Here is a 25,683-nt window from a genome sequence, read left to right as displayed (position 1 = left end):
ACTTGTGAATGTGGTTTGAACCAGGACTTTGTGTGGAGCCGAGGCTCGCGGCCGCCAGTTGGACCCATGTAGAATTCACTGCAGAGTTCGAGAAAAATAATCAAAGTGAAGACAGTACTGAAATAACAAGAATGTTAACAAGCAAAGTTTAGCAACACAACCCCCTGATAGATGTGTTAAAAAGTCAGTGGAGCAGTTCAAAAGAACAAAATAGGGAGAGAATTAGCAAGAAGAGTTCAAGGTTGGTGCAAACAGCTGGCAGTTAGAGAAGTAAAATAAATCCCGTCAATTTAAGAAACTTAAGCAATAGGAAAGGGGGAAGAAGTGTTGTCAAGGAAGTTTCGACAAAGACTAACTACATTTAAGTTGGAGGGCAAAGTGTTAGAGCCTCAGACAAGGGACTAAGGCAAATAGGCTAAGAATCTGAGCTGAAGGAGCAACATGGGCCAACTTAGAGCTTTTGGACAACAGTTAATACAATAAAACAGTTTAAATTAAGTTCATTGTTTTATTACAATGTATCAAACAATGTGATTGGAAAGTATGTTTCAGCATAATTATAAATGGATCTTTTATTTAGTTGTAACAATATTACACATGCTCTGTACTAACATGATTTAATTTTTTTAGTATGAAATATGGAAATTGATAAATGTTTATTACAATATGTTGGCTTCATTTGTAGTGTACTTCAGAAGCGAACGACGAACGAGAGGGTGACAAAAACTGTTAATTACACTAATTGTAGACTTCGCCCAATGTTATTTGTGATCAAACAACATTGTTTTTTGTTGAACTAATGTTATAGTTCTCCAGTTCGCACTAGGGGTAAATAGCTTGCATTTCATGGAACGCATTTCCTCACACTTTACTGAATCCGCACCTCTGAAGTTTTCTGATTGGAAATTCAAATTAGCTATATAATGGAAGTAACAAAAGCAAAATACAGTGGATGCTGGAAATCTTAAATAAAAACAGAGGATTCTAGAAATACTCAGCAAGTCATGCAACATCTGTGTAGAGACAAAGAGTTAATGTTTCAGGTCGATGACCTTTCGCCAGAACGTGATAAAGGGAACTTCAAGGATGGTAATGCATGTTTATATAAACTTTTCCGTTGTTTGACCTATATATTACAGTGTCCTGGAGGGGTCAGTGTTGGGAGCTCTGCTTTTTTCTGTATATATTAATGACCTGAACTTGTATACACAGTATAATTTGAAATTTGCAGATGATACAAAGTTTGAAAATGTAGTAAACAGTGAGGAAGATAGTAACAGACTTCAGAAGGACAAAGACTGGGAGAAAATTATAGACACATGGCAGACATTAAATTCAGAGAAGTGTGAAGGGATGAATTTTTGAAGGACAAATGAAGAGGGCAGTATAAACTAAATGGTGCAATGTTAATTTGGGTGCAGGACCAGAGGGATCACATACACCAATCTTCGGAGGTGACAGAACAAGCTGATAAAGCTGTTAAAATAGAACATGGGATCCTTGGCTTTATTAATAGAGGAAACACATACAAAACAAAAACTGTGGTAAAATCAGGGGTTAGATCAGTTAGAGTTTTGAGACCAGTTCTGGGCACTGCACTTTAGGAAGGATGTTTGGAAAGGGTGCAGAGAAGATTTACCTGAATGAGATCAGGGATGAGGAAAGTCAGTTATGTGGAGAGAGTAAAGTGGAAATATTCTTGTTTGAGCAAAAGGTTATGAGGGGATTTCATGGAGGTTTTCAAAATTTTGAGAAGTTTGATAGAGTAGATCCACTTGCAGGAGGGCCAGTAATCAGTCCACACAGATTTCAGACAATTGACAAAAAAAGCCAGGGGAGAATAGGAGAAATGTTTTTACTCAGCCACTTCCTATGATCTGGAATGCTTTGGAAGCACATTCAATGTAACTTTCCAAAGGGAATTGGATAAATATTTAAACAGGAAAACATTGCAAGGCTATGGGGAAAGAACAGGAGGAGTGTTTCCTACATTACAACAATGACTAAACTTCAAAAGTACTTCATTGGCTTTAAAGCGCTTTGAGACATCCGGTGGTCCTGAAAGGCGCTATATAAATGCAAGTCTTTCTTTTTCTTTTAATTGGATAGTTTGGTCACAGAGGCACAATGGGCCAAATGGCCTCTTTTTGTGCTATATATAATATATCTAAACTTCTACACTATTTTTCCCATGCTCTATAGGTATTCCTGCACTGGGCAGTCTGTCACCTGTCTCTTGAGTAGCTGTCACTGAGCAAACACCAACAGCCGCAGTGCAACCCTCCCGTCCAACCTACTTTGACTCCAGCTCAGCTCCCGCCCCCGTTACAAGGTGATTGGCAGATGTCCTCAGCCCGACAATGACGTCACGGGCAGGCGCCGCAGCGACTGGATGCGAGGGCTGTCGATCAGCAGGGCGCCCCGCCGCCAGGTTAGGTTGCGTTTGCCGCTTGCGCTCGCTTGTCGGCCTGAGAGACGGGTGATCGGTTGGTGTGAGGGACGACGGCGCCGCCTTCGTTACCGAGACAGGGGGGAGGGAGAGATGACAGGAAGCGGTTCCATCCGCCATGCTGGGGGCTGAGGGGAAGCCGGCGGCTGCCGGTCCCGCCTCCTTTCAGTTTCCCTTTCGGGCCGGGCGGAGCTGAGTAACCGGGGGAGCGGGGTCACAGGCCGCAGGCCTCCGGGGGTGGGGGGGGTGGGGGCGGGGATTACATGGGCTCCCGGTTTGTGAGGTGAATCAGACCGGGGAGGGGGAACCCGTTTAGGAAACACCCGGCGGGCGGGCCGGGCCCCGGGCTGGGCCCCACAGGCCCTGGTCCAGTGTCGGCCGTTCACTCGGTGTCTTCATCCCTTCAACGTCACCCCCCCATCTCCCTCCTTCCGGCAGACGGTGCGGATCCTCCTCACTCGCTTCATATTCAAGGCGAAGACGACGGGGTTTTTCCTGCGGTTCCTCCGCCTGCGTTGATCAGGTCAGTAATGCCTTATGCCTCCCACTGTGTGTCGGGCTGTTGGGCAGCGGCTGCTTTAAGTTGGGGACAGTCTCTTCCCCCCCCCCATCTCCTGCTAAGCATCTCTTTCACTTCCACATTCTCTCTTGCCATAACCAGAATAAATGGCGTCTCCACAGAGAGAGAGAGAGAGAAAACTCATCCCCGAAGAGACAAGGCTTTATTGCAGAGAGTGGTTTAGGGGGAAGGAACCAACTCTTCAAAACTCGGTAATTACTAAAACAAAACATACAACTAAGAGAATGGGCTTTCATCTTTTCATGGAGATGTTTGCATTTTTAATTGGCACAATTAATTTCTCTTTGTTAGATTCAGATCGTGATATGTTGTTACTCTTTGAAGCAGCCTGGAAAATGTTTTTCTTTTCGTTTCTGGAATTTCTGGTAGAAAGATTTTTTTTATCTTCTACATCTCTCAGCTTTCTTTTGTGCGCACTGTCTGCAAGCTGTCTGCAATCTCTTTTCAAAGCTTCTCCTCTTTCATTCACTCCCTTTCTGCAGTTCTTTCTCTTTTGTTCCCATTCTCCTTTTCCCTCTCTCTATTCAGGCTTTCCTTTTTAGTTTTCTGAATAATGTTGAGATTTTGGGATTGTGGGGGTGTTGTGGGGGGCGAGGGAGGGTTTGTGCTTAAATTACTCTGGAAACACTTGAAAAGCTTTCCTGCTTTCATACAAAGCAGATGGGGATCAGCGAGATCTTAAGTTAATTTTTGTGTACATTGGCTGTAATTTGAATGTTTACGTTACCTGTTGAAAAATATGATTTTTGTCTTGATTTGGTGCTGTCTCTAAATTCAGTCACATACATAAAGAATGAAAAGATACAAAGTCAGAAACCTTGCTCCTGGTTGAATCAAGACAAATGTCGAGGTAGGGTCAGTTGTTTAGTTTAGAGATTCAGCACTGAAACAGGCCCTTCGGCCCACCGAGTCTGTGCCGACCATCAATCACCCATTTATACTAATCCTAAACTAATTCAATATTCCTACCACGTCCCCACCTGTCCCTATACTTCCCTACCACCTACCTATACTAGGGGCAATTTTTATAATGGCCAATTTACCTATCAACCTGCAAGTCTTTGGCATGTGGGAGGAAACCGGAGCACCCGGAGGAAACCCACGCAGACACGGGGAGAACTTGCAAACTCCACACGGGCAGTACCCAGAATTGAACCCGGGTCGCTGGAGCTGTGAGGCTGCGGTGCTAACCAGTTGTCTTCAAGACTTCAGCGAGGAGCCAAGCCATGTAACTCAAATGTTAGCACTGCTGACGTGATTGGATCAATTGCGGGTATGATTGGCACCTTTTTGAATTGAGGTCAGTTATTTAAATAAAGGAAGCCCTGGAAATTGTCTGTGCTGCAACAGTTTTTAAAAACTGAAACTAGTCGAATTGAGAGGATTGGTTGAAATCTTGAGAGAAAGATGGATTATGCTTTCTACTGCAGTTTTAAGAAACGCATCATCCCATTCTATGATAAGCATTAATTCAAAATAATTAGTTATCATAAAGATTTAAATTTTCCTTTTGAGGAGCCAGATAATAGTTCAAGTCTGATATGCTACCATTGTTCATGGATGGAAGAAGAATCCTTTAAAATTGCAAGATAATTCCATTATCCAAGTAACAACTTTTTCTATTTATTAACATGCCCATGATACTGAAATTTTACCTAGGTTTTTAAAGCTAGCAAAAATATTTGGAAGTGAGAGAGAGTTTGGACTCCACTGGGTTGGGTTGGGGGGAGGGGAGGGGTGGGGGCGCGGTTGGCGGTGGGAAGTTAGTGCATTAGGGTAAGACTGACCCAAAAACACATGCACAGCATCTAATAACTAGAGACTAAAAAGAACTTGCCCGATAGGGATACAGATCTATCAAATGACTTGAATAAAGTAGTTGGAAATAAATGCCTATAGTAAATGTATACCATTCTAATTGCTTTTTCATGCTTATGATATAAGCTTCAAATATTCAGAAGATATATACTTTGGTTCTGGTCTAGCAGTGCTTCGAATTTACAATCCTCATCTTTATTTTCAAATCTCTCCGTGGCCTTCATCCTATCTCTATAATCTCCTCCAGCCCTAGAACTCTCCAAGGTCTCTATTCCTTCAATTCTGGCCTCTTGTGCATCCCCAATTTTAATCACTCCACCGGGTCTTCAGCTGCCCCGGTCGAATTCCCTCCCTAATGTCCTGTCTCTCTCTGGCCCCCCTCCCCCTTTAAGGCACTCCTTAAAACTTAGCTCTTTGACCAAGATTTTGATCACATTTCCTACATCTTCCTATGTAGCTCACTGCTATATTTTGTTTGATAACGCTCCTGTGAAGCACCTTGGTACATTTTGCTATGTTAAGGGCGCTATATACATGCAAATTATTGTCAGTGTTGACTTTTTATTTTACTTTGATTAGTACGCCAAACAATAACATAATGGCTATGTACTTACTATACTAAGGAAAATATACTGGGAAATTGAGGATATGCTAGTGAGTTGAATATTGCGATCATGTATTGATTCCCTTGAATTGAGTGTATAATACCACCTCCAGGCGCTTACCCATTGTCTCTTGAGATAAGGAGGCCAACGAAATATAGATATTACAGTTTCGTACTTTTCTACAGATTTTTACAAATGGTATTTCTTCAAAACTAGAACTGGTCTTAGCTGTGATTAAGAACAGTACATTTTGACCCATTGCCTGTCATGGAGTGGATATTATGAAACCTACAAAGGCATCCTTAATCAAGTGGCTCCACACTATATTTTTGCAATCAGAATGCGATGTTGCCCAGAGTATGATAAAATAAATAAGGAATGATTGCCTGTACGTGCCAGAGACTTCAAGATAGGCGAGTTGAGCTAAAGGATGAGATTGCCGCTCCATTCATCAATTGTCTTGCTGTCTTTGATTACAAGTCGACAGAATCGTTGGAATCTTGCTCTTCTGTCATTTGTTACCACTATTTAAACCACTTGTTTTTTGTGGTCTTTGTAGCTTTCATAATTGTTGCTTGCACTTGAACAGCATTGGGTGCCCAGTTTTGCCTTTTATTTATTCAGCTTCCTTTTTTTTGAGGGTAAACTCCCTCTCCCTTGTTTTTAGGTATTTTCATATCTTCCATCTGCAGCAGAAGGATAGGCAATCTTCATACAGACCTCTGTCAGTGCAGCTCTGAAATGGGCTACATGGAGGTTTTAAACTCGTGTAGCTACTATGCAACATTTTCCTTTTGGAAATCACCTGAGGATTATTGCTGTATAAACACTTTGGTTACAATGTAATTCTTTATTCACTAGTGTAGATTCAGTTGGGGATCAGAAGAATGGGGAACATTGGCAAACTGCTTTCCCTCAAAAGCTATTTTTAATTATTTGCAGGGCATAAGTGAGACTGGAAAGGCCATATTTATTGCTCATTCCCTACTGTCCTGAGAAGTTGGTGATGCACCACTTTCTTGAATCACTGCTGTTCTTTCACTTGTGGTACTCCTACAGTAGTGTTGGGTAGGAGTGGTTTTGACCCATCAATGAAGAAAGAGTGGTGATGTATGATCAAGTCAGGGTACTGTGTGATTTTAGAGGATGTTGATGTATCCCATTATGTTTCTGTTCTTGTTTTTCTTGATGGTAGAGGTTGCAGTGCTGAGTGGTGCTGCTGAGCTGTTATACATGAAAAAAGATTACAGGGTAATAATCTTATCTTCGGGATTGTGATGGCCATCATAAGTTTTTTTTTAAGATTGTTTGGCATCTGAGAGCCCTGCTCCCCAAACAAAATGACTTCCTGTTTAGTACAAATATTTTTCCAGACAACTATTGGATTTTCAGTTCTTTCTATTATGGTTGTTTTAATCAGACAGGAATAAGCAGAGATTGATGTTTACACTTACAAAGTAAACATTAAAGTAAACTCTCTTGATTAAGTTGACTTGTCCTTAAATCCAAAATGACTGGAAATAATAGATTCAGTAGTGAAATTAAATACTTTGTTATATTACAAGAACTTAACTTTATACTATTGCTAGATATAGTAAACTAATATTTTGAAATTTGTCTTGGTTCATAATTATTATTAATCTATGTGTTTGCTTCTTTGTTCGTTTCTATTTGCTTTCTCTTATAACTGGAAACAGTGCCTTATCCCATAAACTGTTCAGCCAAAATGCTGCAGGTACTCCTAAGGTCTGTTTACAGACTTGAACCATTTAATTTTTTCAGATTGTGTTTTTTTTGTGGAAGCTTGTCCAAGATAACCTCTTTTTAAACCCTTCAAATTAAATAACCCCCTCTACTTGAGTTAGGCTGATTCCAGAGTGAACCCAGATTTGATGTTGTGTAAACATGAATCAAAGTTTCTTGTTAGACTGTTGCTAAGCAACCAGTGTGGTGGCAGAAACCTTCAATGGCCAACACTTTGGTCTCCATATCTGCTGCTTTTTGTAAAAGCAGGGTGGGGGGGTGGGGCAGTGGTGGTGGTGGGAGAAGCTATTTTTAAAAGAAATTAACAGAGTGCTGTCAAGTAGCAGTGAGTGAGACTAGAAGATGTGGATAATCCAGTTTGTGGGTTTCTAACCACCCGCTAATTGGCAGAATTAATTCCATGTATGGCAACTGCCAAGGATTTCAACTAACTACGAACTTTTGGTCGCTGGCTTCCATCTGGCCTGCTACATGCTAAAACTTTTGACGTGGGATGATAAAAGCGAGCAGGAATGACCAGATACATTTATTGAAAGAGAGGGGTGGGTTGAAATGGGAATTAAGTATAAAAGAAAATAATGTCAAACTTTTCCCCCCTCTTTTTAAGTGAAAGATTAAGGATACCCCACATCCTGTCTAGACCAGTATAGAGTCATAGAGGATGTTAACGCTTAGGAATGGGCATTCCAAGCTTTATTGATTCTTTACGTTCAAAATATGTGGTCTTCATATATTTCCATGCATGAAAGTTGCACATCAAGTGATTCCTGTAACTTAATGGGTGTAGATTTTTGAGGAATCGTTTACTTAGCACTTAGGAACAGGAGTAGGCCTTTTAGACTCCTGTTGAGCCTGTTCAACTGCCATTCAATGAAATCATGGCTGATGTATGGCCCAACTCCACATACCTGCCTTTACCTCATAACCCTTAACAGCTTTGGTTAACAAAAATGTATCAATCTCAGATTTTAAAGTTAATTGAGCTAGCATCAATTGCCATTCGTGGAAGAGTTCCAAACTACATCTTCCCTTTGCAGGTAGAAGTGTTTTGTAATTTCACTCCAAAAGTTCTGGCTCTGATTTAGACCATGCCCCTAGTCCTAGACTCCCCAACCAGTGGAAATAGTTTGCTTTAATATCTTGAAAACTTTGATCAAATGACGCCTTAACTTTTTAAATTCTAGGGAATACAATCCTAATTTGTGTAATTGTTGGATCTGGTGCTGGGAAATGAGGTGGGCCAAGTGTACCAAGTGTCTGTCAGGGAGCACTTGGGCAGGAGTGATCATTCTATCATAAGGTTTAGACTGATAATGCAGAGAAGCAATGAACAAAATAAGGTAGAATGTCTAGATTGCAAGAGGGCTAATTTCAACACGATGAGAAGGGATCTAGTCGGGGTAGAATGGAACCAACGACTGACGAGCTGTATGGGAACAATAGCTTATCTTTAAGGAAGACATCCTTCCCGTACAGGCTAGGTACATTCCAACAAGAGTGAAAAGTAAGGAAGCCAATAACATGGCTCCTTGGATGATAGAGGTAGAGATTATGATGAAACAAAAAAAGAGGGTGTATGATGCATGTCAGGTGAATTCTTCAACTGAGAACCAGGTGGTATACAATAAGTTGAGAAGCGAGGTGAAGAGGAAAATAAGACTGGCAAAGAGAGAATATGATAATAGAATGGCAGTCAACATAAAAGGAAATCCAAAAATAATCATCTGGCATATAAATAGTAAACGGGTAGTAAGAGAAGGAGTGGGGCCTATTATGGACAGAAAGGGTATTATATGCTTAGAGGTGCAGGGCAAGGCTAATATACTTGATGAGTACAGAAAGTGCTGGAAATACTCAGCAGGTCTGGCAGCATCTGTTAATGAGTACTTTGTATCAGTGTTCACTAAGAAAATGGAATCTGACAAAATATCAGTAGAAGCAGAGAGAGTAGAGCCAATGGATAGGGTAAAAAAATTGAGAGGGGGGAGGTACTGAAAAGGCTGACTATGCTTAGGGTAGATAAGTCACCTGGTCTGAATGGTTTGCATCCCAGGTTGCTAAAGGAAGTGGGATGGAGATAGTGGGAGGGCTTGCCGTCATCTTCCAATCTTCCCTGAATATGGGGGAGGTGCCAGAGGATTGGAGTGTGGCAAATGTGACACCCTTATTCAAGAAAGGGTGCAAGGACAGTCCTAGCAACTACAGGCTAGTTGGTTTAACATCAATGGTGAGTAGGGTTTTAGAAACAATAATCAGGGAAAAAAATCAACAAACACTTGGAGAGGTTCGAGTTAATTAAGGATAGCCAGCATGGATTTGTAAAAGACAAATCATGCTTGACTAATTGAATTTTTTGACAAAGTAACAAGGTTGATGAAGAGAATGCCGTGGATGTTCATATGGATTTTAAGAACGTGTTTGATAAAAATGCCACGTAAAAGGCTGGTTAACAAATTTGAAGCTCATGGAATAGACGGATCAGTGTCCAATTGGATAAACAATTAGCTTAAGGACAGAAAACAGCATGTCACAGTAAATGGTTGTTTTTCAGACTGAAGGTTGGTAGACATTGGTGTTCCCCAAGGGTCAGTGCTGAGACCAGTGCTTTTTTTTGCTTTAAATAACTTGGATCTTGGAACTTGGAATACAGGATAGAATCTCAAAATTTGCTGATGACACCAAACTTGGGAGGTGTGGCAAACAGTGAGGATAATATGAACCGCCTGCAATAGGACATGGGTAGGCTAGCAGAATGGGCAGACAGGTTGCAGATGGAATTTAATACTGACAAGTGTGAGGTGATGCATTTTGGCAGTAGGGATAGGGAGATGCAATATATACTTAATGGCACAATTCTAAAGGGTGTGCAGGAAGAGATGGACCTAGAGGTGCATGTGCATCAATCTTTGAAGATGCAGGACATATTGAGAGAGTGGTTAGTAAACCGTATGGGATCTTGGGCTTCATAAATAGAGGCATTGGTTACAAAAGCAGGGAAGTTATGCTGAACATTTGTAAAGCTCTGGTTAGGCCACAACTAGAGTATTATGTCCAGTTCTGGTCACATTTCAGGTGGGATCTGCGGGCCCTTGAGAGGGAGCAAAAGAGATTTGTCAGAATGATTCCAGGGTTGGGGGATTTTTAGTTACAAGGTTAGGTTGGAAAATCTGGGGTTGTTCTTTTTAGAATAAAGGAGATTGAGCGGAGATTGAATAGAAGTGTACAAGATTGACAGGCTTAGATAAGGAAAAACTGTTCCTATTAGCTAATGGTATGCCTACTAGGGGGCATAGATTGAAGAATTTGGGTAACAGATGCAGGGGGGATATGAGGAAGATCTTTTTTATGCAGTGTGTGGTAATGACCTGGAACACTGTGCCCACGAGGATGGTGGAAGTGGAGACAATTAATGACTTAAAAAAGGAAATTGGCCACTTGAAGGAAGTAGACTTGCAGGGCTACGGGGATTGAGCGTGGGAGTGGTGTTGCAACTGAGGTGGGAGGAGTGTAGTCTTTCCTAGTTCCACTTCTCCACAGGTCGCAACAAATATTTAAATGGTTACCAATACAGCCAATCATATGCATTATTTTTTACCCCAGAATAAAATACACCAACCAGATTTCTTTAATAAACAACAGAATTATCAGTTTATTATAAAATAAAATTTAAACAGTAACGAAGCAAAGCATTAACACACAGATTGAAATTGAAAGTTTCCTTTTTAAATTTCCCAATTACTTTCATATACGCACTGCGACAAAAAATACAGAAGTTCTCTTTGCAGAGGTCTGTTACAAAAAAAACTACTTATTCTTGACAAAAAAAAGAGAAGATATGGAACGAAGCCAGTTGTCCCTTTTTTGGTCTGGCATCCGGATGTCACTGGGATCGTTTCAGAAACAGTCTGTTCTGGAGATGTCGAGAATTATTCTAGTAGGCTTTCCAGAAAACGTGGCATCAAGGCTTTCCGCCAGCTCACCCTTGAATCACAGGATTTTATCCAACTTCTTGGGAGTTGTGCAGCACCAGGGATTTTAGCTCTCCAACACTGGATCTTTGCAGGCTTTCTTCAGAGGTAGAGAAGAAGTGAGCTGGATGGTTTCTTTTTCCTTGGTAGGAAAACACCAACTATCTTCAAGCAGTTCACACCTAACTGCTGAAAACAATGTCCAAAACCCAAACAGAGAGTCGACCTCCTGATCTCCATAAACCTTGACATATGGCTCCTCTGTAACTATTTTTCCCCAGGTCACCAAGGGTTGTTTATTGAGTTCAAAGCCCATGACTTCCAGCACAGGTGGTTTTCAAACCACATTTCAAGTGTCCTTTCGGTGAACTTGTGGAGGAAAGCGAGGTCTACTGGGTGGATGAGCAGACTGGCCTGGCACCATGGGACAGGATTCCGTTCAAGGGGGCGGGGGGTGGGGGGGGAGCAAAAAAGAAAGTAGTTGTAGTAAGTGACCGTATAGTGAGCAGCATTGGAACTGTTCTTTTCAGCAAAGAGCGAGAGTCCAGAAGGCTATGTTGCCTGCCTGGTGCCAGGGCTCGGGAAACCTGCTGAGGGCTGGAGAGGAACTGACAGTGGGAGGGGGAGGATCCTGTCGTGTGGTCCAAGGACAAGAGATTCTGCATAGTCAGTATGAGGAACTAGGCACCAAATTAAGAAGCAGAACCTCAAAGGTAATAATTTCTGGATTATTACCTAAGCCATGTGCAAATTGGCATAGGGTAAATAAGATGAGAAAAATGAATGCATGGCTCAGAGTGGTGTGGGACGAAGGGGTTTTGATTCTTGGGGCACTGTCCTCAGTACTCGGGGAAGAGGGGGCTGTTCCATTGGATGGACTTCACCTGAACGGGGCTGGAACCAGTGTCCTGGCCAATCGCATCACTATGGCTGTGGACAGGGCTTTAAACTAACAGTGTGGGGGGGAGGGTGGGGGGGGGGTGGTGGTTGCAGTTTGGGTAAAGGAAAATTTAGAAATCTAAAGAAAGGGCTCAGGGCATCGGAGCAGGATAATGATGTGGGTAACTCCTAACAGAATGGGCCAGGAAGGGACAGAGAGTTTCACAAAAATTGTACATTGGCAAATAAGGTCATTGCAGGGAATAGAGGTTAAAAAAAATAAAATTGAAGTTCCTTTATCTGAATGCACAAAGCATAAGATAGATGAACTAGTGGCACGAATAGAGGTAAATGATCTAGATCTAATTGCCGTTACTGAGACATGGTTACAAGGAGATCAATTGTTGGGAAATAAATATTCAGGGTACACAATATTGCGGATAGACAGACAGAATGGCAAAGGAGGAGGGGTAGCCCTGATAGTAAAGGATGGCATAAAGACATTAATAAGCGATCTGGCCTCAGAAGATCATGAAGTAGAATCAGTTTGGGTGGAAATTAGGAATAGCAGGAGTCAGAAAACACTGCTGGGAGTAATTTATTGGACAGAACATTAAATGGGAAATTATTGGAGCATGTGGGGGACTTTAATCTGCATATAGACTGGGACAATCAAATTAGCAACAGTGATCTAGAAGATGAATTTGTAGAATGCTTTCGTGACTGTATTGCCCCAAGAAACTATGTAGAATCGACTAGGGATAAAGCTGTCTTAGATCTCGTAGTATGTAATGAAGAAGTGTTAATAAGCAATATCATAGTAAAAGATCCACTGGGAAATAGTGATCATACCATTGAATTTCATGTTAAGTTTTAAAGTGACACATTTCAATCACAAACTAGAATCTTAAACTTAAAGCCAATTACAAAGGTATGAGGGGAGAGCTGGCTAAGGTTAATTGGGTAACTAGACTGGAAAGTATGGCGGTAAATGAACAGTGGGAAACATTTAAAGAAACAATTCAAAGGTTCTCAGAAGTACATTCCGTTCAAAAACTCATCCAGAAAGATCCATATGTGACTCAGGAAATTAAGCAGAGTATTAGACTAAAAGAAGAGGCTTACAATGTTGCAAAAACTAGTAACAAGTCTGAGGATTGGGAGTGTTTTAGAAACCAGCAAAGGGCCACCAAAAAGTTAAGGGAAAAAATAAAATGAGAGTAAACTAGCCAGCAATATAAAAACAGATTGTAAGAGATTTTATAAGTACATAAAAAGGAAGAGAGTAGCTAAAGTAGATGTTGGCCCCTTCAAGGCAGAGACAGGAGAAATTATCGTGGGGAATGAGGAAATGGCAGAGGCATTGAACAAATATTTTGTATGTGTCTTCACAGTAGAAGACACAAGTTCGATACCAGAAATAGGCAGTAACCTAGGGGCTAAAAAGAGTGAGGAAATTAAGGATATTGATATCAGTCGAGAAAAAGTATTGGAGAAACTTGAGGCACTCAAATCTGACAAGTCCCTGGAACCAGATGGCCTACATCATAGAGTTCTAAAAGAGATAGCTGCAGAGATAGTTGATGCGCTGGCTATGATTTTCCAGAATTCCTTAGATTCAAGCATGGTCCCGTTAGATTGGAAGTTGGCAAATGTTACGCCGCTATTCAAGAAAGGAGGTAGAGAGAAAACAGGGAACTACAGGCCAGTTAGCCGAACATCAGTCATTGAGAAGCTGCTGGAAACTATTGTTAAGGAAGTCTTAACATTGCAGTTGGAAAAGCTTAGTATGGTTAGAACAAGTCAGCATGATTTTTACTAAGGGAGATCCTGTTTGACAAATTTATTAGAGTTTTTTGAGGATGTAACTCATAGGGTAGATAAAGGGGAACCAGTAGATGTAGTATACCTGGATTTTCAAAAGGCATTCGATAAGGTGCCACATAAAAGATAAATAGACAACATAAGGGCTCATGGTGTTGGGGGTAATGGACGATTAGTTAACAGACAGGGAGCAGAGAGTGAGCATAAATGGGGCATTTTCAAGTTGGCAGGCAATGAATCGTGGAGTGCTGCAAGGGTCAGTGCTGGGGCCTCAGCTATTTCAACCATATTAATGACTTGGACGAAGACAGAGAGTAATGTATCTAAGTTTGCTGATGATAGAAAGCTCAGTAGAAAGGTAAGCTGTGGGAGGGCTGTAGAGAGGCTGCAAAGAGATATAAACAGGTTAAGTGAGTCGGCAACAGGATGGCAAATGGAGTGTAATGGAGGGAACTGTGAAGTTGTTCATTTTGGTCGTAAAAATAGAACGGCAGAATATTTTTTCAAAGGTGTGAAACTGGTAAGTGTTGATGTTCAGAGAGACTTGGGGGTACCCGTACAAGGAATGCACAAAGTTAACATGCAAGTGCAGCAGGCTATTAGGAAGGCAAATGGCATGTTGGCCTTTATTGCAAGGGGATTGGAGTACAGCAATAAAGAAGTCTTACTAAAATTTTACAGGGCTTTGGTGAGACCGCACCTGGAACACTGTGTGCAGTTTTGGTCTCCACATTTAAGAAAGAATATACTTGCACTGGAGGCAGTGCAGCAAAGATTTACTAAATTGGTCTCTGGGATGAGGGGGGTTGTCCTATGATGAGAGGCTGAGTAAATTGGGCCTATATTTTCTGGAGTTTAGAAGAATGAGAGGTGATCTAATTGAGACAAACAAGATTCTGAAAGGGCTTGATAGGGTAGAAGCTGAGAGATTATTCCCACTGGTCAGGGAATCCAGAACACGGAGACGCAGTCTCAGGATAAGGGCACAATCATTCAGAACTGAGGTGAGGAGAAATTATTTCACTCATGGGTTGTGAATCTTTGGAATTCTCTACCCCAGAGGGTTGTGGATGCTCCATCATTGAATACATTTAAGGCTGGGATAGATGGATTTTTGGTCTCGCAGAGAATCAAGGGACATGGGGAGTGGGCACGTATTGAATAGCAGAACAGGCTTGATGGGCCATGCAGTCTACTTCTGCTCCAACCTCTTGTGTTCAAAGATTGATGTGGGTTGTAGACGTGGGTTCCAGTTCGTGGGGCACTAGCACTCCTACTGGGTAGCTGCTAGACAGGGTATGCAGCAGGTGGTGGGGGAACCAACACGAGGGGAAAACATACTTGACCTTGTCCTCACCAATCTGCCTGCCGCAGATGCTTCTGTCCATGACTGTATTGGTAGGAGTGACCACCGCACAGTCCTTGTGGAGACAAAGTCCCGCCTTCACATTGAGGATACCGTCCATCGTGTTGTGTGGCACTATCACCGTGCTAAATGGGATAGATTTCGAACAGATCTAGCAATGCAAAACTGGGCATCCATGAGGTGCTGTGGGCCATCATCAGCAGCAACCACAATCTGTAACCTCATGGCCCGTGATATCCCCCACTCTACCATTACCATCAAGCCAGGAGACCAACCCTGGTTCAATGAAGAGTGCAGGAGGGCATGACAGGAGCAGCACTAGGCATACGTCAAAATGAGGCGTCAACCTGGTGAAGCTACAACCCATGGCTACTTGCATGCCAAACTGCATAAGCAGCATGCTATAGACAGAGCTATGCGATCCCATAACCAACAGATCAGATCTGAGCTCTGCAGTTCTGCCGCATTCAGCAGTGAATGGTGGACAATTAAACAACTAACTGGAGGAGGTGGCTCCACAAATATCCCCATCCTCAATGATGGGGGAGCCCAGCACATCAGTGCGAAAGATAAGGTTGAAGCATTTGCAACAATCTTCAGCCAGAAGTGCCGAGTTGATGATGCATCTCGGCCCCCTTCTGAAGTCCCCAGCATCACAGATGCCAGTCTTCAGCCAATCCGATTCACTCCACGTGACATCAAGAAACAACTGAAGGCACTGGATACTGCAAAGGCTATGGGTCCTGACAATATTCCGGCAATAGTACTGAAGATCTGTGCTCCAGAGCTTGCCGCGCCCCTAGCCAAACTGTTCCAGTATAGCTACAACACTGGCATCTACCTGGCAATGTGGAAAATTGCCTAGGTATGTCCTGTACACAAAAAACAGGACAAGTCCAACCTGGCCAACTACTGCCCCATCAGTCTACTCTCAATCATCGAAGTGATGGAAGGGGTCATCAACAGTGCCATCAAGCAGCACTTGGTTAGCAATAACCTGATCAGTGATGCCCAGTTTGGGTTCCGACAGGGCCACTCTGCACCTGACCTCATTACAGCCTTGGTTCAAACATGGACAAAGGAGCTGAACTCAAGAGGTGAGGTGTGAGTGACTGCCCTTGACATCAAGACAGCATTTGAACGAGTATGGCATCAAGGAGTCCTAACAAAACTGGAGTCAATGAGAATCAAGGGAAACTCTCTGCTGGTTAGAGTCATACCTAGTGCAAAGGAAGATGGCTGTGTTTGTTGGAGGTGAATCATCTGAGCTCCAGGACATCACTGCAGGAGTTCCTCAGGGTAGTGTCCTAGGCCCAACCATCTTCAGCTGCTTCATCAATGACCTTCCTTTAATCATAAGGTCAGAAGTGGGGATGTTCGCTGATGATTGCACAATGTTAAGCACCATTCGTGACGACTCAAATACTGAAGCAGTCGTGTAGAAATGCAGCAAGACCTGGACAATGTCCAGGCTTGGGCTGATATGTGGCAAGTAACATTCGCACCACACAAGTGCCAGGCAATGACCATCTCCAACAAGAGAGAATCTAACCATCTCCCCTTGACATTCAATGGCATTACCATCGCTGAATCCCCCACTATCAACATCCTAGGGGCTACCATTGACCAGAAACTGAACTGGAGTAGCCATATAAATACCATGGCTACAAGAGTAGGTCAGAAGCTAGGTGGCGTGTAACTCACCACCTGACTCCCCAAAGCCTGTCCATCATCTACAAGGCACAAGTCAGGAGTGTGATGGAATACTCTCCACTTGCCTGGATGCGTGCAGCTCCAACAGCACTCAAGAAGCTCGACACCATCCAGGACAAAGCAGCCCACTTGATTGGCACACCATCCATAAACATTCACTCCCTCCACCACCGAAGCACAGTGGCAGCAGTGTGTACCATCTACAAGATGCACTGCAGCAACGCACCAAGGCTCCTTAGACAGCATCTTCCAAACCCGTGACCTCTACCACCTCGAAGGACAAGAGCAGCAGATGCATGGGAACATCACTACCTGCAAGTTCCCATCCAAGTCACGCACCATCCTGACTTGGAACTATATCGCCATTCCTTCACTGTCGCTGGGTCAAAATCCTGGAACTCCCTTCCTAACAGCACTGTGGGTGTACCTACCCCACATGGACTGCAGTGGTTCAAGAAGGCAACTCCCCACCACCTTCTCAAGGGCAATTAGGGATGGGCAATAAATGTTGGCATAGCCAGTGACGCCCACATCCCATGAATGAATAAAAAAAAAAGTGGGGGCTGTACCATTGGGATGGTCTGCACCTGAGCTGTTTGGGAGCAGTGTTCTAGTGAGCAGCATAACTAGGGAAGTGGAGAGTGGTTTAAACTAAATAGTGAGGGCAAGGAATCACATTTGGGAAGATGTGGTCAATTGAAGAATAGAGACAAGAAGAGAGAAAGGTATTAATATGGGAAATGATAAACAAACCCTGACAAGAAGGGACAGAGAGTACAAATCTAAGAGTAAATCAGCAGATAAGGCTAGAGGTTACAAAAATAATAAAAGGAACCAAACTAAACGCTCTATCTGAATGCACTTAGCATTCGAAACAAAACAGACGGAATGATAGTGCAAATAGAAATAAATAAGTACGATCTGATAGCCATTACAGAGACATGGCTGTAGGATAACATAGATTGGGACCCGAATATTGAACGATATCACATTTAGGAAGGACAAGAAGCTCAGAAAAGGTGGAGGGGTGGCTCTGTTAATGGTATTTGCACAATAGAGAGGGATGACCTAAGTTCAGGAATCCAGGATGTAGAACCAATTTGGGTAGAGATGAGAAATGATCAAGGTAAGAAGTCATTTGTGGGAGTGGTGTATAGGCCCTTTAATAGTAACCGCATGTCACATGAACACAAAAGTCCGAGTGTATCAGGCCTGTGTCCTCAGTACCTTGCTCTACGGCAGCGAGGCCTGGACAACGTATGCCAGCCAAGAGCGATGTCTCAATTCATTCCATCTTCGCTGCCTTCGGAGAATACTTGGCATCAGGTGGCAGGACTATATCTCCAACACAGAAGTCCTTGAAGCGGCCAACACCCCCAGCTTATACACACTACTGAGTCAGCGGCGCTTGCGATGGCTTGGCCATGTGAGCCGCATGGAAGATGGCAGGATCCCCAAAGACACATTGTACAGCGAGCTCGCCACTGGTATCAGACCCACCGGCCGTCCATGTCTCCGCTATAAAGACGTCTGCAAACGCGACATGAAATCGTGTGACATTGATCACAAGTCGTGGGAGTCAGTTGTCAGCATTCGCCAGAGCTGGCGGGCAGCCATAAAGACAGGGCTAAATTGTGGCGAGTCGAAGAGACTTAGTAGTTGGCAGGAAAAAAGACAGAGGCGCAAGGGGTGCAACAGCCCCGACAAACAAATTTCTCTGCAGCACCTGTGGAAGAGCCTGTCACTCCAGAATTGGCCTTTATAGCCACTCCAGGCGCTGCTTCACAAACCACTGACCACCTCCAGGCGCGTATCCATTGTCTCTCGAGATAAGGAGGCCCAAAAGAAAGAAAGAACATGGTAGAACAGGGTATAAAGGAAGAAATAATGGGAGCTTGTCAGAAAGGTACAGCGATAATCATGGAAGATTTTACTCTACATATAGACTGGAAAAATCAGATGGGCAAAGGTAGCCTAGATGAGGAGTTCACAGAATGTTTTCAGGATAGTTTCTTAGAACAGCACATTCTGGAGGCAACCAGAGAGCAGGTTATCCTAGACCTAGTATTGTACAACGAGATAGGATTAATTCATGACCTCATAGTGAAGGTGCCCATAGACAGCAGCGATCATAATGTGATTGAATTTTACATTCAGTTTGAGGGAGAGAAGAGTTGGTCTAAGACTAGTATTTTAAATGTGAATAAGGGCAATTATGAGGTCCAGAAAGCAGAGCTAGCTAAAGTGACCGGGCAAAGTAGGTTAGGGATAGGTCAATAGAGATGCAGTGGCAGACATTTAAGGGGATATTTCAGAATACACAGAAGATATACATTCCCATGAGAAAGAAAAATTCCAAGGGGAGGACCCACCATCAGTGATTAACTAATAAAGTTAAAGATAGTATCAGACTTAAAGAAAAAGTATATAATTGTGCAAAGATGGGTGGCAGGTCAGAAGATTGGACAGAATATATATTTTTTTAAAAAAGCAAAGAATGATTAAAAGATTGATGAGCGAAAAATTAGAGTACGAGAAAAGCTAGCTGGAAAAATAAAAACAGTAAGAGTTTCTATTGATATTTTTTAAAATGGTTAACGTGAGCATTGGTCCTATAGAAAGCGAGTCTGGGGAATTAATAATGGAGATAGCTGAATTGAAGAGGTATTTTGCATCAGTCTTCACAATAGAGGATACAAGTAACATCCCAGAAATAGCTGTAAATCTGGAATTGGAAGGGACGGAGGAACTCAAGAAAATTACTATCACCAGGGAAATGTTACTGATTATAATAAAAGCAAAATACTGCGGATGCTGGAAGTCTGAAACAAAAACAAGAAATGCTGGAATCACTCAGCAGGTCTGGCCGCATTTGTGGAAAGAGAAGCAGAGTTAACGTTTCCGGTCAGTGACCCTTCTTCGGAACCCCGGTTCCGAAGAAGGGTCACTGACCCGAAACGTTAACTCTGCTTCTCTTTCCACAAATGTTGCTGATTGTTGGAGCTGCAGGCTGACAGGTCCCTGGGTCCTGCTGGACTTCATCCTAGGGTCTTGTAAGAAGTGGCTAGTTGATGCATTGGTTTTAATTTTCCAAAATTCCCTAGCTTCAAGGAAGGTTCTATTAGATTGGAAAATAGCGAATGTAACTCCTTTATTCAAAAAGGGAGAGGGAGAGACAGAAAGCAGGAAACTACAGGTCAGTTCGCTTAACATCTTTTTTTAGGGAAAATGTTCAAAACTATTATTAAAGACGTTATAGCAGGGCATTTAGAAAAAAATCAAGGTAATCAGGTAGAGTCAACATAGTTTTGTGAAAGGGAGATCATGTTTAACCAATTTATTGGAGTTCTTTGAAGAAATAACGTGCAGTGAATAAAGGGTGTCAAGAAAGCCCTATATGCCAAATGGGAAATGTTAACTTCATTGTATGGAAACTTGCCTAAGACGTTTAATGGAAAAAACCCTACAAGTAACCTTTAAAAGAAAACTAGCAGCCAAGATGGCCACTGCCATTTATACCTGAAACGCCAGGAGATTGAACTGGATTCAAAAAGTCCAACAAGAAGCCCAGCCAGAACAATGCTTTGGCTAACTGAGTAGATTAGTCAGATGATCTCGTTAGCAAGCCATTCAGTGTCATCCTGACGCATTCAAAAGTGGAGATGTCCCTTTGGGGCTTAACACTGGCAACACCACCTAAGAGGAATTTTGGGTTTTAGACTTTGGACCTCATTAAAAACAAAGGGGTTTGGTAGAACCATGTGACTGTCTGCTCATCTCTGAAGAAACTAGAAGTTTTGTGACATCGACTGTTGTACAGCAGCGAAGAAGGCAACTGCTCCCCTGTGTGTGCGTCTTTCTCTCTTTTTCTCTCTCTCTCTCTTCCCCCCCCCCCCCCCCCCCTGCCGGCTCCCCCACCAGAAAATATCAAGAAACAAACTGTGAATGGGGGACCTTCCAGGCCTATAGACTGCTATAGCCAGCAACCAGGGGAAGAGAATCAACTACCAATTCTGCCTTCAGGAAAATTCTGAGCAAAGCAAGCCAACCAAGGTGCACTTTGACCATCAAGGACTTCAGGGAATAAAAACAAAAAGTGTTGGAAATACTCAACAGGTCTGGCAGCAGTTCCAATGAAAGGTCACAGACCTGAAACATTAACTCTGCTTCTCTCTCCACAGATGCTGCCAGACCTGCTGAGTATCTCCAGCACTTTTTGTTTTTATTTCAGATTTCCAGCATCTGCAGTATTTTGCTTTTATTTTAGGACTTCAAGGGTACAGCTTCAACCAAGGACCGCTGGATTTACAGACTGTATTTAAGTTCCATTTATGTGTGTGGTTCTCGTGTGAATGAATGTGTAGTATATTTTTAAATTGGGTTAGAGTGTTAAGTATAATAAACTTACCTCTTGTTTAAACTCAAGAAAACCTGTCGGATTGGATCTTTAGCAATCACATTAAAGAAAAAAGGTAAAACACTCGCTGAGCTGGTAAGCACAACCACTGTTTTTTGAAAAAAGGAATAAACCCTATTGAGCCTGAGACCCCCCCTCCTCACCTCGCTGTAACAAGGGGAACTGGTGGATCTACTGTACTTAGATTTCCAGAAGGCATTTGATGAGGTGCCACATAAAAGGTTATTGCAAAAAATAAAAGCTCATGGTGTAGGGGGTAACATGGTTGAAGATTGGCGAGCTAACAGGAAACGGGGAGTAGGTATAAATGGGTCATTTTCTGGTTGTCACAGGGATCATTGCTGGGGCCTCAACTTTTTACAATTTATATAAATGACTTGGATGAAGGGACCGAAGGTATGGTTTCTAAATTTTCTGAAGACACAAAGATAGGAAAGTAAGTTATGAAGAGGATATAAGGAGGCTACAAAGGGATATAGATAGGTTAAGTGAGTGGGCAAAGATCTGGCACATGGAGTATAATGTGGAAAAATGTGAAATTGTCCATTTTGGCATGAATCGCAAAAAGTTCGTATGCAGGTACAGCAAGGTATTTAGGAAAGCTAATAGAATATTATCATTTATTGAGTGGAAAATTGAATCCATAAGTAGGGAAGTTATGCTTCAGTTTTACAAGGCATTGGTGGGACCACATCTGGAGTACTGTGTACAGTATTGGTCTTAATTAAGGAAGGATGTAAATGTGTTGGAAGCAATTCGGAGAAGTTTTACTAGACAAATAAAAACATAAAGTGCTGGAAATACTCAGCAAGTCCGACAGCATCTGTGGAGAGAGAAACAAGATTTAACGTTTCAGGTCTCTGATCTTTTATCGGAACTGCTGCCAGACCTGCTGTGTATTTCCAGGACTTCCTGTTTTTATTTCAGATTTCCAGCATTCGCAGTGTTTGGCTTTTATTAGACTAATACCTGGAATGGGCGGGTTGTCTCATGAGGAAAGGTTAGACAGGCTAGGCTTGTATCTGTTGGAGTTTAGAAGAGCTAAGAGGTGAATTGATGGAAACATATAAGATCCTGAGGGGTCTTGACAGGGAGGATGTGGAAAGGATGTTTCCTCTTGTGGGAGAATCTAGAACTAGGGGTCATTGCTTAAAAATAAGGGATCACCCATTTAACACAGATGAGAAATTTTTTCTCAGATGGTTGTGGGTCTTTGGAACTCTTCTTCAAAAGGCAGTGGAAGCAGAGTTTTAAATATTTTTAAGGCAGAGGTAGATAGGTTTTTGATAATGGGGTGAAAGGTTATCTGGGGTAGGCAGGAATGTGGATTTGAGGTTACAATCAGATCAGCTGTGATCTCGTTGAATGGCAGAGCAGGCTTGAGGGGCCGAGCAGCCTACTCCTGCTCCTAATTCATATGTAAATGCACATCATGATGTGGAGGAATCTCCACAGTTTACCTTAAAAGAGGAAGCTTGGCCTGAAATTACAGCCTTGTGAGAAATTCCTTGTTATTTTAAAAGGCTCTAACCCGTCTAAAATAAATAGGTTAATGTTTCTGTTAAAAGTGAAAAGAATGGCATACCCAGTGCATTGAGTAATTTCCAGGCTGCCTTCTGAAGTTCTGAAAAGAAAACTCAGCAAGTATTTGAAAAGGTAAATAATTTTAACGTGATTAGAATACTTTTCCACTTATAGTACAATGTAATAATCCACAAATTTATGTCATCATAAGATTGCCGTACACAAAAACAGAAGAAATAGGAGCAGAAGTAGACCACATGGCCCATTGAACCTGCTCTGCCATTCAGTACAATCATGGCTGATCTTGGGCTTCAATTCCACTTTCTTGCCCACTCCCCATATCCCTTGATCCCTGTGAGACCAAAAATCTATCTATCCCAGCCTTAAATGTATTCAATGATGGAGCATCCACAACCCTCTGGGATAGACAATTCCAAAGATTCACAACCCTTTGAATGAAGTAATTTCTCCTCATCTCAGTCCTTAATTAACTTCCCTTATCCTGCGACCGTCCCCGTGTTCTGGATTCCCTGACCAGTGGGAACAATCTCTTAGCTTCTACCCTATCAAGCCCTTTCAGAATCTTGTTTGTCAAAATTAGATCACCTCTCATTCTTCTAAACTCCAGAAAATATAGGCCCAATTTACTCAGCCTCTCATCATAGGACAACCCCCTCATCCGAGGGACCAATTTAGTAAATCTTTGCTGCACTGCCTCCAGTGCAAGTATATCCTTTCTTAAATGTGGAGACCAAAACTGCACACAGTATTCTGGGGTGCGGTCTCACCAAAACCCTGTACAATTTTAGTAAAACTACTTTATTCCTGTACTCCAATCGCCTTGCAATAAAGGCCAACATGCCATTTGCCTTCCTAATAGCCTGCTGCACCTGCATGTTAACTTTGTGCATTCCTTGTATGAGTACCCCCAAGTCTCTCTGAACATCAACACTTAGCAGTTTCACACTTCTTATTAAAAAAAACTCTGCTTTTTTATTTTTACGACCAAAGTGAACAACTTCACACTTCCCTACATTACACTGCATTTGCCATCCTGTTGCCCACTCACTTAACCTGTCTATATCTCTTTGCAGCCTCTCTACATCCTCCCCACAGCTTACCTTTCCACCAAGCTTTGTATCATCAACAAACTTAGATACATTACACTCTGTCTCTTCATCCAGGTAATTAATATAGAGTGTAAATAGCTGAGGCCCCAGCACTGATCCTTGCGGCACCCCACTATTCACTGCCTGCCAACTTGAAAATGCCCCATTTATGCTCACTCTCTGCTTCCTGTCTGTTAACCAAAATCCTCTGTCCATGCTAATATATTACCCCCAACACCATGAGCCCTTATCTTGCCTATTAATCTTCTATGTGGCACCTTATCGAATGCCTTTAGGAAATCCAGGTATACTACATCTACTAGTTCCCCTTTATCTACCCTACTAGTTACAACCTCATATACTGGTATTAGAAATTTCACAACTTTTCCTGTGTCCAGTTGAATTTTTTTTTTAAAGCATATTATTAGTGACAAGTTTTTATGCAATAGGTTATTAGGCCAATTAAACATCACTCTTAACATCAACTTTGATAACACTCTAAGGTTCAAAATGTAGTCTCTAAAATACCAAGGTATGTAGATTTCTACCTGAATGGGAAATACCTTAGGTCAGTCTTTGGAGAAAATGATTTATTACATACAAGTTTTAAAGCTAAATTGGAATAGGTTTGCTTGAGTGATTTGAAGTCAAGGTTGTATCTACTTTTTGTTAGAATTGGTTTACTTAGAGAACCCAAGGGCCTTCTGTATGGTGAAGTAGCCTGGGCCAGATGACCACTGGGGCGCCCAAAGCTCCGCTTCAAGGATGCTTGCAAGTGTGACATGAAGGCCCTAAATGTCGACTGTCGCACTTGGCGAAAGAGGGAAATGGTGACATATCCTGTGGACTGGTGAGACTACCACGACTACCAGTTGTTACAGCAGCTTAGCAACAGATGCCAGCTTCAAAAATAACAACTCTCAGCATCGTTTGACAGCTTCATGTGCAGCACTTGTGGCAGAACCTGCGCCTCAAGGATTGGCCTTCACAGCCATCAACAAAGATGCACCAAGAGAAGACACTCCACTTAAAATGGATTGTTTGCTACATGTCTATCATCTTTGGAAGATGGAAGGATGCCAACTAGAGAATGATTGATAGAAATTTTTTTCCCTAAAAATTTCAATTTGAGAACATATACATCAATAATATGTGAGTACTCATTTAATAACGTTCCCACTGAGAGTGACAGAGTGGAGTGCTCCCTTTAGTTATGCTATAACAAAGTACTTTTGATCTAGGATTGGTTTCCTTTCTACTTAGTTTGAATTTTTGTTGCTTCAATTTGTTCCCTCAGGCACTGCAATAAAGTTACCATCACCTATTTGTGTTGTATATACATCAGTGTTTCCATTACAGTGAGTAGACTCTGATCACTGGTCATTAAGTGAATGAATATTCAGCAATCATGAATACTCGGAGCCAAAGTTAACCACGGCAAGAGCAAGGCCATGTTCTCTGGGAACTGGGCTGACCAATCCTTTGTCCCCTTCACCGTCTGGTCAGATTACCTGAAGGTGCTGGGGATATGGTTCGGAAGGGCCGGGGCGTGCACCAAAACCTGGGAGGAGCAAGTAGCCAAGGTACGACAAAAGTTGAGCATGTGGGGGCAGCGATCTCTCTCCATTGTGGGTAAGAACCTGGTATTCAGGTGCGAGGCGCTCACG

The 25,683-nt window shown here is 42.4% G+C and overlaps 1 protein-coding gene across 4 annotated transcripts in view; it reads left to right on the top strand.

Moving 5' to 3' along the window:
- Positions 1-2,399: 2,399 nt before the first annotated feature.
- The window catches only part of znf710a (zinc finger protein 710a), a 40,815-nt gene continuing 17,531 nt past the window's right edge, over positions 2,400-25,683 (top strand). For 2 of the 4 annotated variants that reach the window (XM_068017741.1, XM_068017738.1), the window contains exon 1: positions 2,693-2,972. The gene's annotated coding sequence lies outside the window, so the exon portion shown is untranslated. Of the gene's footprint in view, positions 2,973-3,138; positions 3,221-25,683 lie in introns of those variants that run through there. The other 2 variants (XM_068017742.1, XM_068017740.1) reach the window with 2 other exon arrangements.

This window comes from Heterodontus francisci, chromosome 38 (genome assembly GCF_036365525.1).
Source record: "Heterodontus francisci isolate sHetFra1 chromosome 38, sHetFra1.hap1, whole genome shotgun sequence".
NCBI classification, from domain to species: domain Eukaryota; kingdom Metazoa; phylum Chordata; class Chondrichthyes; order Heterodontiformes; family Heterodontidae; genus Heterodontus; species Heterodontus francisci.
Note: the sequence above shows the minus strand (reverse complement) of the source record. Positions and strands in the feature narration are given on the sequence as shown.